Here is a 14,361-nt window from a genome sequence, read left to right on the forward strand (position 1 = left end):
AGTGTGAGAACCTCGGTGGTTGCACCGTCCTAGGTACCGGCAACGGAACCAAAATGTTGAGCATCCTCCTCTCCAACCTAAGAAACCAAAATCATTCCTCTCAACACTCCACTCAAACTAACCAAGCATCCTCCTCTCCAACCTCAAAAGACAAGCTCGAGTTGTAGTGAACTCACCTAACTTACCTTCTTATGTTTGATGACTCGAATGGTCAAAGATGGTTCCATGACTACGATCAACACCGTCCAATGTCATCACTCCTTTGCATCCACAACCAAGCATACCAATGAGTCCAAGAACTAGTAGAGAAGAGGAGAAAAGAAAGATGATGGCGAAGAGCTTCACCTTTCCTCAGTCCTTTGCTCAACACACCTCACACTCTCTCCCTCTCAATCACTCTCAATAGAATGGAAGCAAGATGAAAGAATGGAAAGATAGAATAGAAAACTTGAGTAGTCACACTGATAGAGCTTCGACAACATGGATGTACCAAAAGGGTTGAATAAAATTTAGACCTCTCATCCTTATATAGACCAAGAATTAGGGTTAGGGTTTGTGTCCCTTTTGTGTTTAGGGTTTTCAAAATTGTGAATTAGATTTTGCACCCTCTTTTGGGTATCCCATCCATTTAGTGGGCTCTAGGCCGGTCAATCCTCACATTACATGCTTATACCTTAGCCTAATTAGACCAAGCCTAAGATACTCTAACTACAAATACATGTGTTCGACCCATGCAATAGTTGCGAGTGTGACAAACATAATTGCAGATGGTAGATACAATCTGCATGGGAGCGAGCCCATAGCTCTCATAAAATAATGCATCCATGATAATCGAATGATGTCCGTGAAGTACAAATATAATCCAAGTGCCCAAAAATAAGGCACTAAAGTTCCATAAAAATAATATCCACCAAAAAATAGTAGCTAGTACTTCTGCTTTCTACAGCCTTCTTAAAATACCATTAACATAAACTATCTCTTTATCCCATGAGATCTCTAAAAATCACTAAACTCATTAGAGAGATTGATGCCAGGAGGCATATTCCACGGTGGATTTCGTAAAACTAGAGGCATATTCCACCGTGGATTTCGTGAGGTTTTATGGTGGATTCCATAACTATATGCATTTTTTGGGGCTTGTACACAAGGTGGATTCCTTGTGCAAGAAGTTGACGGGGACACCTGTCTTTTTCGCGCGTCAGGTTAATTTAATGTGCACGTGGTGATTCCACAGCAGGTGATTTCATAAAATACACATTTAAATTAATGAACATTTATGATTTTAGAGTGCACTCATATTAAATTAAGGTTAGGACAAAGTTCCAACCTATTTATTTATTTTGTAGTTGAAGACTGCTAGGTATTCACTTTTGTGGGTTTTATCTTATTATTTTCTAACAATTGTGAATGCTTTAGTTGATGTGTAGAGCAGGTAGCGGTGGCATTGGGAAGCACCGAGGGATGATGTGTATTCACATTATCTACAAGACGCATTATTTTTGATAGGCGCGTGTCTTATCACTTAAGGTGTGGCATCTTATTTAGGCGCACTTATTTATTAAAGTACTTGGCAAACATTCATTATTTTGTATGTGCAAAGGTGCTCGATTTGAAATATTTCATTATTGGACATTGTATTTGGGCACAGCCCCACTTTTTGGATGCCCAAACACTTTACTCTTTATTTGGGCAAAAGCAAACACAAAAACCAAAAGCATGCTAATTGTAAATTGGGGTATTTTTGAGCTTGCAGATTAATAAATTTATAAATACATGCCTTGTGAAGCACCCACACAAGGCATGGGGGGAGATTGTACCCAATTTACCTTTTTGACTCATGTGGTGCAATCCTCTCTTCTTACTTTATGAGCTTTTGTAGAGTTCTTTGTTCTTGAGGACCTTCCGAAGTTGACTACGCACACATACATCATCTGATTTGTGCACCATTGGTATCAGAGGGAAGCTGAGATGATCAAGGGATTCCAATTGCTTTCCATGTCACACAAAGGTGAAGCTCCTCGAACAAACAGGCTCTACATGCAGTCTCACAATGAACCGTCAATATCAGTGTGTTCCTGGCGATGAAGAACCCCCTACTATGCTGTCAGATTGCAAAGGACCTCACTCAAGAAGCGGAGGACCATCTCTGAAGATCCTTTGTAAGTAGTCTTTGTTACAGAGAAGCAGAGAAGAAGATGATTAACTTTGGAGTTTATAAGCTTTAAAAAAATCTTAAGAGAGACTTAATCTTCCACAATTCAACGATTGGGTGGCGGGAGGACGTACTGATTGCCATCGTCGTGAAAAAGCTACCGCCGTCCTGTCGTTGATCAAACGATTAGTTAAGATTTTTTATATAAAGCTTGAAGTTCTTAAGACTTAGTAAGGCTAAAAACTCAATCTCCAATCTCTTTCATAGTGGGAGTTCACACAGAATCAAAATCTCGAACCCGTTTCGAAACTCCAAAAAGCCTCTGTTTTGCTACCTGCACTTTGGCAGAGTTGATTTTCAGCAAGCAGGCTGTCACACGCAGTCTATTTCTTGCTTGGAAGAAGATCATCATCAATGAGTACGTACCTACAAAAGAAGAAAGATCGTAAAAGCCATTTTTAAAAAAAAGCAATTCTTATACACCCAAATTTAAGCTACGGTCATCCTCCTAACAAGATTTTGAGTGTGTGAGGTTGTTTGAGATTTTGCAGGATGTCCGATCAAAACATGGAAGATTGTATGGCCGAAGGTGATTTACCAGAGCCAACTTTGGAGAAAAAGTTGGACCTAATTATGATGCAACTTCAAGAAGAGCAAAGAGCATGTCAAAATTTGCAAACAATTGGCTACACTTCAACCATCCACTGTCGATTAAGAAGGAGCGCAACTTGAAGATGTTATTTGACGTATGATTGATGCGACATGCGATGCACAATCTCTTAGGAAAGAAGCCAAGATAAGTAAACAAAATTTCAAATTTTGTACTTTTAATGGGCAACGTGACAGAAAAATTGTTATCACTTTTATCAGTTTGTTTGATGATTGTTTCCATGAAGAGCAATATGCTGAAAAAGATAAACTTAAATGTGTCACTAACCATTTATCAGACAAAGAATCATTATGGTGGACTGTTATTGTCCACAAGATTATTGATTGTCCCACTACTTGGGAGGCCTTTCAAAAGAAATTTTTGCAGAATTTCCTTCCACCTCAATTCCATGAAAAAACAATCAAACATTGAGATCTTTTGCACAAAGAGATCGTAAATCCATACCGCAATACACTGAGCCTTTCTAGAGTGCCTTACTTCAACTTTGAATGCTTGAAGATGTTCCTGAGACAATCCACTGTTGAGATTCAGCAATCACACTCACTAAACAGCCTCTTTGTATGGAGCTTCAGGGCCAAGGACATGCAGGCCAACCTATCCCATATGCACAGTGGTGCCTACTGCAGTTTCCTACTTTCCTATAAAGCATTGTACTTGCTTCCTTTTCTTAATGAAATGATAGTACTCTTTTCTTTTTAGTGAAGTGTCAATGTCATTGTCCACATACACAAGATTGTGTTTATGAGTCCAAGTCTCAATCTTGGAACCTAATTCACTTGTGTAACAAACAGTGTCTTTGTCTTCTCCATCATGAGTCCACACTTCTCCTTCCATCCACCATAACTCACTGCCATGTCCTAGATCCTGTATCTTTAACATGATATCAGAGCTCAGTCGGGCATGGCCTAGCTCATTTCACTCCTCTCTCAGCTCCTCTTCACTCAAGTCAGCTCAAGTCTAGCTCAGTCCAGCTAATGAGCTCATTTCTGAACTCTATCTCCACTTGCCCTATTTGGCAGCCATAGCCAAACGTGCTTCAAGCTCTTATATCTCACTCCACAGGTCAAACCTCCTAGAGCTTCCTTCTGGGAAAGTGTTCCCCTGCTTCCAGAGCTTCTTCTTGACACATCAATCACCGACTTTGGGCAAGCATAGCTCCAGCATTGTGAAAATTCTCAATCTCTGCCCTGTGTCTGCCATAGCCAGGCAGGACCTAGCTCACTTGGAGCTTCTTGATCTCCCTCCACAAGAAGAATTTCAACACAATTTCTTCTGGAGAAATGTTCCTTGGCTCAGGGCGCTGCTTCTTGTCACTTTAAACACCAAGATTGGTGATCCACAGCCCTGGCATTGCAGAAATTCGACGTCGCTGCCCAGATCTGCGCCGTGTCTGTTCGAGCCCTCTGCGTGTGTCGTGCTGTCTACGATCTGGACTATTTCCATAGGGCTTTGATAGCCCTTGATATAAGCTTCCTAGACATGTAGAAATTTTTGAAAATGATCAACTACAAGTCCTGCAATCTGAAAAAAACCAGGGCCCTGTCTCAGAAACCCTAATTCCACCATAGCCAAAATCTCTCAAGCTTCTTTTTTCCTCATTTTCTCACTCCTGACACTAAACCAAGCTAAATCCCACTCTAATCCATTGTCCCACCATCAAATCAAGGAGGGGAAGGACCTGAGAAGATTGAAGAACGACCAAACGATCCCGAACAAGAATAATCAAGCTCAACATCAACACTGACATAGTGTGTTTCCACACTGTCATTACCTATGTCTCTTGACACATTGTAATCTGCTCTTCTACTGATAAAATCTCAGAATTCTAGTGTTGATTTGCTGCTGATCTTGCAACCTCAACATGGGAAAAGACTCTCCAAATGCTCGATTCAAAGGAGTCAGGTTTCACACTTGGCAAACCCGCATCAAGCTCATCCTGATGAAGAAGAGTCTTTGGGCCATTACAAATGGCAAAGAGAAGAAACCTCGAGATGCAGACCTTGCAGTTACTTGGCAGAAGAATGATGACAAGGCACAAGCCATCATCAAACTAGAATTGGACGACAGCTACATCCATCATGTGGATGCTTGTGATACGTCCCATGACACTTGGGATAAATTGGATACCTTATTTGGTGCACAGTCAAAGTCGTCTAAGTATGGTCTATTAATTGAATTTTTCCGACTTGATATGAAGCCTCATACATCCCTGGCATCCCATCTGAACTACATGGAAAGCCTGCTGACTCAACTTGCAGGAATAAAGCTAAAAATGGATGAAGATGTTTGTATTAGTGTCTTGTTAAAAAGTTTGCCTCCTGCTTATGATAATGTATCAACCACTCTAACCAATATGCCTGATCCTCAACTTGTTGATATTAAAGCCTCTTTGCTAGAGGAAGAAAAGAAACTTAAAAGCAAAGAAGAGCCTAGCACTTCAAAGGATGAACAAATGTTATATGTAAACAACAGATACAAAGGTAAAAAGGAACCGCTCTTCTGTGACTTCTGCAAAAGGACCGGACACACTGAGAAGTTCTGTCATGCTAGAAAGAGGTCCCAAAAGGCCTATCTTGCAGTTGTCAAAGAAGAAGAAGACCAGGGACCAAAAGATGAAGATGAAGATGAAGATGAAGATGAAGACCACCAGGATCGGAAGGACAAGACTCATCAGTCCTTCTACTCTCATTACTCTGATAGACTGTTTTAAAAGCCTTGTATTTCCTTGCCCTAATGCTTCCTGCCATAAGCTTTGTAAACTCCTTATGTAACTTGGCATTACAGTCCCTGTACACTTTGTGAGGCCCCTGTTACAGCCTTTGGATGTCCATCATGTTTTGGTGCCCACACTTAGCCTTTTCTGCGACAGCCTCTGGTGTCTACCATGTTTGTGGTGTGCCCACACTTTGCAGGTGGTTCTCATTACAGCCTCTACACACTTTGTGCCTTTCTAGTTGTGATTGAGGAGGGGTGTTGAGATTCAACAATCACACTCACTAAACAGCCTCTTTGTATGGAGCTTCAGGGCCAAGGACATGCAGGCCAACCTATCCCATATGCACAGTGGTGCCTACTGCAGTTTCCTACTTTCCTATAAAGCATTGTACTTGCTTCCTTTTCTTAATGCAATGATAGTACTCTTTTCTTTTTAGTGAAGTGTCAATGTCATTGTCCACATACACAAGATTGTGTTTATGAGTCCAAGTCTCAATCTTGGAACCTAATTCACTTGTGTAACAAACAATGTCTTTGTCTTCTCCATCATGAGTCCACACTTCTCCTTTCATCCACCATAACTCACTGCCATGTCCTAGATCCCGTATCTTTAACATCCACAAACGCAAGTATATGTTTGGTTTACTTGATCACTTCTATGTGAAAGTGAACATGTTCAAGCTAAAGACTTTGGAGGATGTGATTGCTTTAGTGCATGATGCTAAATACAAAATTCGTAGATGAAAAAAGTGACCACAACAATTTTCAACAAATGGTAACTTTGATATAAAGCAATTCAATTCTAACTTTTGAAGATTCAATCAAAATTGCTTTGTTTCTTTTTCTCTCTGTAAACCCTGGACTCGACCCCCTTTACCATCAAACAAAAATTCAAACCCTAAGCCTTCTCTCTAGCCAAATCCCAACATACCCAAATTTCCAACCTTTACCAATAATGTTTCCAAAGCAAAGTATATAGTTTGCTACAAGTGTCAACAACCTAGACACTTAGCAGTGAATTGTCAATCCAAGAAGCAAGCTATTCAAATCAATAACTTGGAAGCGACTGAAGATGAAGACCATGAAGATATGCCAGACTTCACTGAAGATGATGACGATATCAGCGATGCTTCAGATACTTTACTATGTGTGCCAAATCCTCATTCATTATTAACGATGAGATGGTCTGTGCATGGTCAAGAAAAGATTTTTTGCATGATGATGGAAGTACACATGATTTTATTTCTACAAAGTTGGTAAAAGAATTGAATTTACCTACTATTCCAACTCATTATCGCATAAAGGCTGCATTCTTAGGTACTAGATATAATGGTACACGATAGGCTCATGACTTAGAAATTAAAATTGGTGATTATGTTGAGTGAAAAAATTTCTTGATTGTGCCTTTGTAAGCTAGTGATATTATTTCACGAGTGGTGTCAAAAATATAATCTTGACATAGATTATTCCACACATTCCATGAAAGTTCATTCTAATGGAAAACAAATCACATTACATGGAACACACACCTTTGATAATTTTCCCTTGCTTAGTCACACACAGGCTAAACGTGCATTGAGAAAATGTAGCAAATCATACTTAGTATGGGTAAATGAAATTGAAGCTAAGGAAAATCAAATGCATCCTAGGCATGCACAATTTTTTTCACAATTTAAAGATTGTTTTGCTATTGATTTACCACCTGGTTTACCACCTACACGTCCTGAAGATCATAAAATAGGCTTAATCCCAGGTTCTCAACCACCATGTAAAGCATCTTATAGACATAATCAAATTGAACATAAAGAAATCCAAGCACAAGTTGAAGAACTGTTGAATTGAGGACTCATTAGGCACAATAGTTCTTCTTTTGGTGCACCTGTCCTATTAGTTAAGAAGAAAAATAATACCTATAGGATGTGCATTGACTATCATGCCCTAAATAAGATCACTGTTAAGAATAGATATCTGATCCCTAGGGTAGGCAACCTCATGGATAAACTACAAGGAGCCACTATTTTTAGCAAGATAGATCTCAAATCTGGATATCATCAAGTACGATTGGATACACCTGACATTTTCAAGACTGCATTTAGAACTCATTTTGGTCATTATGAATTCCTTATTATGCCTTTTGGTTTGACTAATGCACTAGCTACATTCAGTTGTATGATGAATCGAATATTTTTGAAGTATTAGAATTGTGTAATTGTTTCCTTTGATGATATATTGGTTTTCAGTAAGAATGAGAACGAACATTGCGAACATCTATCTTTGGTTTTCAAATTATTGAAAGAGAATCAATTATATGCTAACCTTGATAAGAGTGAATTTTTCCAAACTCAGATTGAATACTTAGGTCACATTGTTTTTTTTAATGGTATTCCTGTTGATCCTTAAAAGATAGAGGCAAATTTGAATTGGCCAATCCCTAAAAATGTGTATGAGTTACATTCTTTCTTAGATCTTGCCAGGTTTTATAGAAAATTTGTAAGAAATTTTCATTGCTTGCATTTCCTTTAACGAAACTTTTAAAGAAAGGTGTTGTGCATCATTGGTTTGGCAATCAGCAAAAGTCTTTTGATTTATTGAAACATGCTTTAACACATGTACCTGTTTTGCAATTACCTAACTTTGCTCGACCATTCTTTCTAGTAGTCACTGGTGCTAGTGGATTAGGAATAGGAGCTTTCCTCATACAAGATTCACATCCCATAGCCTATTCTAGTTGCAAACTTAAACCCTCTGAACTAAAGTATTCCACCTATGATAAAGAAGTATTAGTTGTAGTTAAAGTCTTATATCAATGGAAACACTATCTAATGGGATCCAAATTTATGATCAAAATTGACCAATAAAGTATCAAACATCTTATTAGTCAGCCATAAATTTCTGACCATCATATTAAATGAGCTGCTTTCATTCAAATTTTCCATCCACTTATCCAATATCAACCCGGAAGAGAAAATGTTGTTGCCAATGCATTGAGTAGAAGACCAAGTATCCATAATATTTTCGTTCTATCTTTTGATTCCCTTATTCCTATGAAGGATACATATGACCATGACCCCAGTTTTCAAGCTAATTGGAATGAATTAGTTGCTAATAATTGGATTCCAATTGATTTTTTGTCTTATTCTGATGGATTTATGTTTTATAAGAAAATATTGTGTGTCACTGTTCCATTTAGATAATTTGTGTTGCACAAAATTCGTTGTCCCCCATATCAAGGCCATAGAGGTATTATTTCTACTTTAAGAACATTGGTTGAAGATTTTTACTGGCCACAAATGGAGTCTGATGTTTCCAACTTTGTTTCTGAGTGTTTAATTTGTCAAAGAGTCAAGCAACACCATGGTAAGAAATATGGTTTGTTAATGCCTTTACCAATTCTTGAATGTCCATGGGAACATATTTCAATGGATTTTATAACTGGTTTGCCTAATACACAAGCTAATCATGATATGATTTGGACTATAGTAGATTGATTTAGCACACAAGCATATTTTTCTACCATGCAAGAAAACATTAGTTGCATCTCAAGCTGCACAATTATTTTTGAAGATTGTTTTCACTAACCATAGTTTGACAAAAGTTATTATTTATGATCATGATTCTAGATTCTGTAACAATTTTTGGACTACTTTGTTTGCTAATTTGGGTACTAAGATTGATTTTCATTTGCATTTCATCTTGAAACCATTGGGCAAACAGAAGCTACTAATAACACAATTCTAGATTTCTTGCGTGCATACACAATTTCAAAACCACAAACATGGGATACACATTTGCATCTACTTCAATTTGCATATAATAATACACCACACACAACTACACATAAAGTACATTTTGAAAAAAAAAATTGGACATAGATTGCTTACACCTATTACATCATTGTTGAACAAAGTTAACGATGTTGATGATATTGCCAATACGCATGCTACTTTTTTTGCTGAAGTTAAAGGTATGATTGTGAAAGCCCAGCAGTCATACACTAAACAAGCTAGTAAGAAAAGAAAAGCCATGAGTTTCAATGTTGATGATTATGTTTGGTTGCGCATTGAAAAGAAAAGATTGCAAAGGGTTGAGAAACACCCTGTTATTAAATTAGCACCTAGATTTTATGGACCTTTCAAAATAATTCACAAGATCAATGACAATGCATTTAAATTAGAACTACCCCAACACTAGAAGATACATAATACTTTTTGTATCAATTTGTTATGACCTTTTAGAGCCCAACTACCTGTCCACTCTCTCTATGAAAACCCTCCTTTATTAGAAGAAGAAACTGAAATACTTGAACATGAAATTATTCTAGACACTGACTTTATAACTACTAGAATTGGCCGTAGATATTCTAGATATTTGGTTAAGTTTAAAAACCATCCTGTTGAAGAAGCCCAATGGATGCACACCTGTGACCTAAGTGCTTACCCCTTATTGCTCGCTCCACATTGAGCTAATACCAATTGAGGACAATTGCTATCCCACCTCGGGGGTATGATGTCAGGAGGCATAATCTACCGTGGATTCTATGAGGTTTTTCGGTGGATTTTGTAAAACTAGATGTATATTCCATAGTGGATTTCGTGAGGTTTTATGGTGGATTTTGTAAAACTATATGTTTTTGCCGAGGCTCATGCATAAGGTGGATTCCTTGTGCGAGAAGTTGACGGAGACAACTGTCCTTTTCAGGCATCAAGTTAATTTAATGTGCACGTGGTTGATTCCACAACGAGTGATTATGAAAAATACATATTTAAATTAATGGATGTCTATGAGTTTAGAGTGCACTCGTATTAAATTAAGGTTGGGACGTAGTTCCAACCTATTTAATTATTTTGTAGGTGAAGATTGCTAGGTATTCACTTTGTGGATTTTATCTTATTATTTTCTAACAATTATGAATGCTTTAGTTGATGTGTAGAGCAGGTAGAGGTGGCGTTGGGAAGCATCAGGTGATGGCGTGTATTTAGATTATCTAGAAGAATTATTATTTTTGATAGGCGCATGTCTTATCACGTAAGGCATGGTGTCAATATTTATCTAGGCACGCTTATTTATTAAAGTGCTTGACAAATATTTATTATTTTTTATGTGCATAGGTGCTTGGTTTTAAATATTTCATTATTGGACATTGTATGTGGACACAACCCAACTTTTTGGACGCCCAAACTCTTTAGTACTCTTTATTTGGGAAAAAGCAAACACAAAAGCCAAAAGCATGCTAATTGTAAATTGGGCTATTTTTGAGCTTGTAGATTAATAAATTTATAAATGCATGCCTTGTGAAGTGCTCACACAAGGCATGGGGGGAGATTGTATCCAATTTGTCTTTTTGACTCATGTTTTGACTCATGTCGTGCAAACCTCTCTTCTTGCTTTATGAGCTTTTTTAGAGTTCTTTGTTCTTGGGAACCTTCTGGAGTTTACTACATGCGTATACAACATCTGATTTGCGCACCAGAGATATCCCCCTCCCCCCTCATTTGACTTCAAGCACTTAACTTTAAGCTTTTTTATTTTTCAATTAAATCCTTGAAAGTTATGAAGTGCTCAAATATTTCATGCTTTCCTTTCATGAAATATACCTAGATTTTTCTAGATATATCATTAATGAATGTAACAAAATACTTGTTACCACCAAAAGACAGGTTCTAGGCTGCCAAACATCTATGTACACAACATTAAGTATATGCCTGCTTACATCTCTCTCATATGAAAACAATTGCCTTGATTGCTTCCCAAATTGACATGCTTCATAGATGTTATGTAATTATCCAACCTTGAATATAGGCAAACATGTAAACAACCCTTCAATTACATTAATTTTAACCTTTGTGTATTTGCATGTTTAATACATTTATACCATATTTCAATATCTGCACAGCTACACCTTAACCTTTAGTATACATAACAATATTTATAATAGAGTTTTTAGCATTTAAAATAAATGTGTAGCCAACTTTGCTTCCTTTTACAATCAATTTGTAATTTTTGTTAAAGTATTCAATAAAAGATATCTTTATACTAATTTTTAAAATGCAATTCTTGCTCTACTATTTGACCAATATATATCAAAAATTTTGGGATGGATGCCACATGTAAAACATATGGCAAACAAATTTTTTGACCATCATGTAAGGACAATGAAACTTTTTGAGCATGTGAAATGAAATGATATGAATCATCACTTATATCTACATACCCTGGACTTTGTAAACATGCATCTCTCCAAACCATTCAACATGGCTAGTCATATGATTAGATGTACACGAATCAACATAACATACACCATCATATGTTCATTTTCCTATAAAACCATTCATCATATGCTACATAACAAATAGATTATCATTTTTTGTCATCATTCTATCTTGAAGTCAATGTATAGTTAGTATGTGCTACAACTTATAATTACAAATGTCATCCTTCTTATCAAAACAATGGGCTACAATATGACATGTTGCTCAATAGTATTGCCACACAATACCAAAATTGCTAGAACCACATTTTTTATATAGACTAGCTCTTTCTTTAGAGCTCCCCTTGTCTCTGAAATTACTCTAACCTCCTAAAATTTTCATGCCATCAAATTGTTGATTTAACCTATTTTGCTACTTGCCACTATCATGACCCATACCATGGCCTCTTTAAGATGATATACGACATTCCATTCTTGCACTTGAGTAAAATGATTGGATGTGTTTACCACTTTATTTAGATTATTTACTCTACATGTTGATCTCTTTAATAATCATGAGAGAGATCAAATCCTCAAAATCTAGAGATGGCTTCCATATATACATAGAAGTAACAAAGGATTTTCAATCCTTCTTGTTGTTAAGGCCACCCAAAGTAGATGAGACCAAATCATCATCATCAAGTATTACATCAATAGCTATAAAGACATCTGCATTACTCTTCATGTTCAAAACATACTCATTTATAGGAATATCCCCTTTTTTTCAAAGTATTCAACTCTTGCTTGAGTTGAATCTTTTGTACCTTCAATATATTTACCAAAAACATATTATCAAAGGTTATCCAAGTCGCATGTAAATGCTTTGTATTTTTTTATATACCCCAACATAGTATTATCAATGATTGCAAATAGCCAATATATTATCTTTTTGTCTTTTGCATTTCATTATTTTTAGGCCTTTCAATTTTTTGTAAGGATTACTTAGCTCTCATTGCTTTTCGTCACCTAAAAAATTCAAAGGTATTTTTCAATAAGAAATGTCATTACACAAAACTTCCATGATGGGTAGGTATCCTTGTCTATCTTCTCAATACTAGGATTTCCACTATTCTTAGCATTAGGAAAGAGCTGAGTATTAAGCAGTAAGCAACTCTTGTGCAACCCTACACATAATATGCATATTAATAACCTGGGCAACCTTTTTTATTTGAATGCTCAATAATACATACAATCTGTAACGTATTTGTAAATAAACCTTGTGTATTACTTCTTAAAAAATACCTTAGAATTTTTAGATTTAAAATCTATGTACTAGAGAATAGTCGATAGAGCCAAAATTACAATATGCCTTGAAACTATTATTCACAACTCTATAAAGCTAAAATGGGACCCAAAATAACCTCACATGGCCGAAAACTCACGGGCTAAGTCGTAAGGGGCTAGTCTTACAAAATATACATCATTCTAATTGCTTACCAAATCTCATAGAGTGATTTGGGATTTTTGTTCTGCCTTACTTTCTATGCCTCCATAGGTACTATCTAAAGAAAAGATAAAGAGAATGAGAGAGCTTCTTACCTATCGCTTGGTTGCTTGAATCCTTGCACCTTGTCCTTCACTTAAACCTTTAAAATAAAGCTATCTCAATGGTGCATCTCTGTTGATACCATGTCATGAATCATGTGATAAGGAGACTTGCTTGAGTTGCTATGCCAAACACACTAGTATATACAAGAGGAAGCTCACTAAAGAACACAAGAAGAGAGATAGAGGCTCTTTTTTTTGCTAGTTTTTTCTTCTTTCTTTCTTTTAGAATACAATGTACACAAAGTGTAGATAAAATGCAATATAAAGAAAAGTGGCCAACTACGTCAAAGAGTGCATAATTGATTATATTAATCGACTGGCACTATAAGTATTCCAATTGTAGCTAGGTGTAACAAACCAAATCTAATAAGTGATATGTATAGATCAATGACATACTAAGTATAGATGTGCAAACCCATCTAACTAGACAACTCATCATCAATATTTGCATGCATTGATCTTGTGATCTCAACATGTTGTGTTTATAGATATCCATCCACTTGCCTATACTAGGTGTTAGTCATGGCTTGATACATTGAAAAGAAAATGGGAAATATTCTTTATCAATTTTAAATAAGGTATTTTAAAAAATATATTCTTCTCTTTTTCTTGCTCCTCTACTTCTTGTTTCTTAAGTTCCTTGAACACTATGAATGTTTAATGTTCTTTCTCAATCTTTTAATCATTTTGGTAATTGTATTCTCTATTCTATTTCTCTTTCCTGCATAAGAGTATATATTAGAATATACCCTACACAAGTGCATAAGCCAATGTAGGCTAGCCATACACATTGTCTAAGCATAACCAGTAGCTGCACTAAGCATAGACTTGGGTAGATTAGGCTAGGCTATGCTTAGGTTTCATGAGCATTACTATTAATAGATGAAACCCAAACTCAAAAATGCATGTTCATTTTTTGGGTATTGTAGAGAACATGATATGTGTAAAGAATATGAAATATATTCTTATGCGAGCTTAGTTTTGCATATTCATGTTTTTCATTTTTTTATAATTGGAGCAATAGTTTTT

This window comes from Lygodium microphyllum, chromosome 6 (assembly GCF_053477565.2).
Source record: "Lygodium microphyllum isolate KBCC chromosome 6, Lygodium_microphyllum_v1.1.10, whole genome shotgun sequence".
Taxonomy (NCBI): domain Eukaryota; kingdom Viridiplantae; phylum Streptophyta; class Polypodiopsida; order Schizaeales; family Lygodiaceae; genus Lygodium; species Lygodium microphyllum.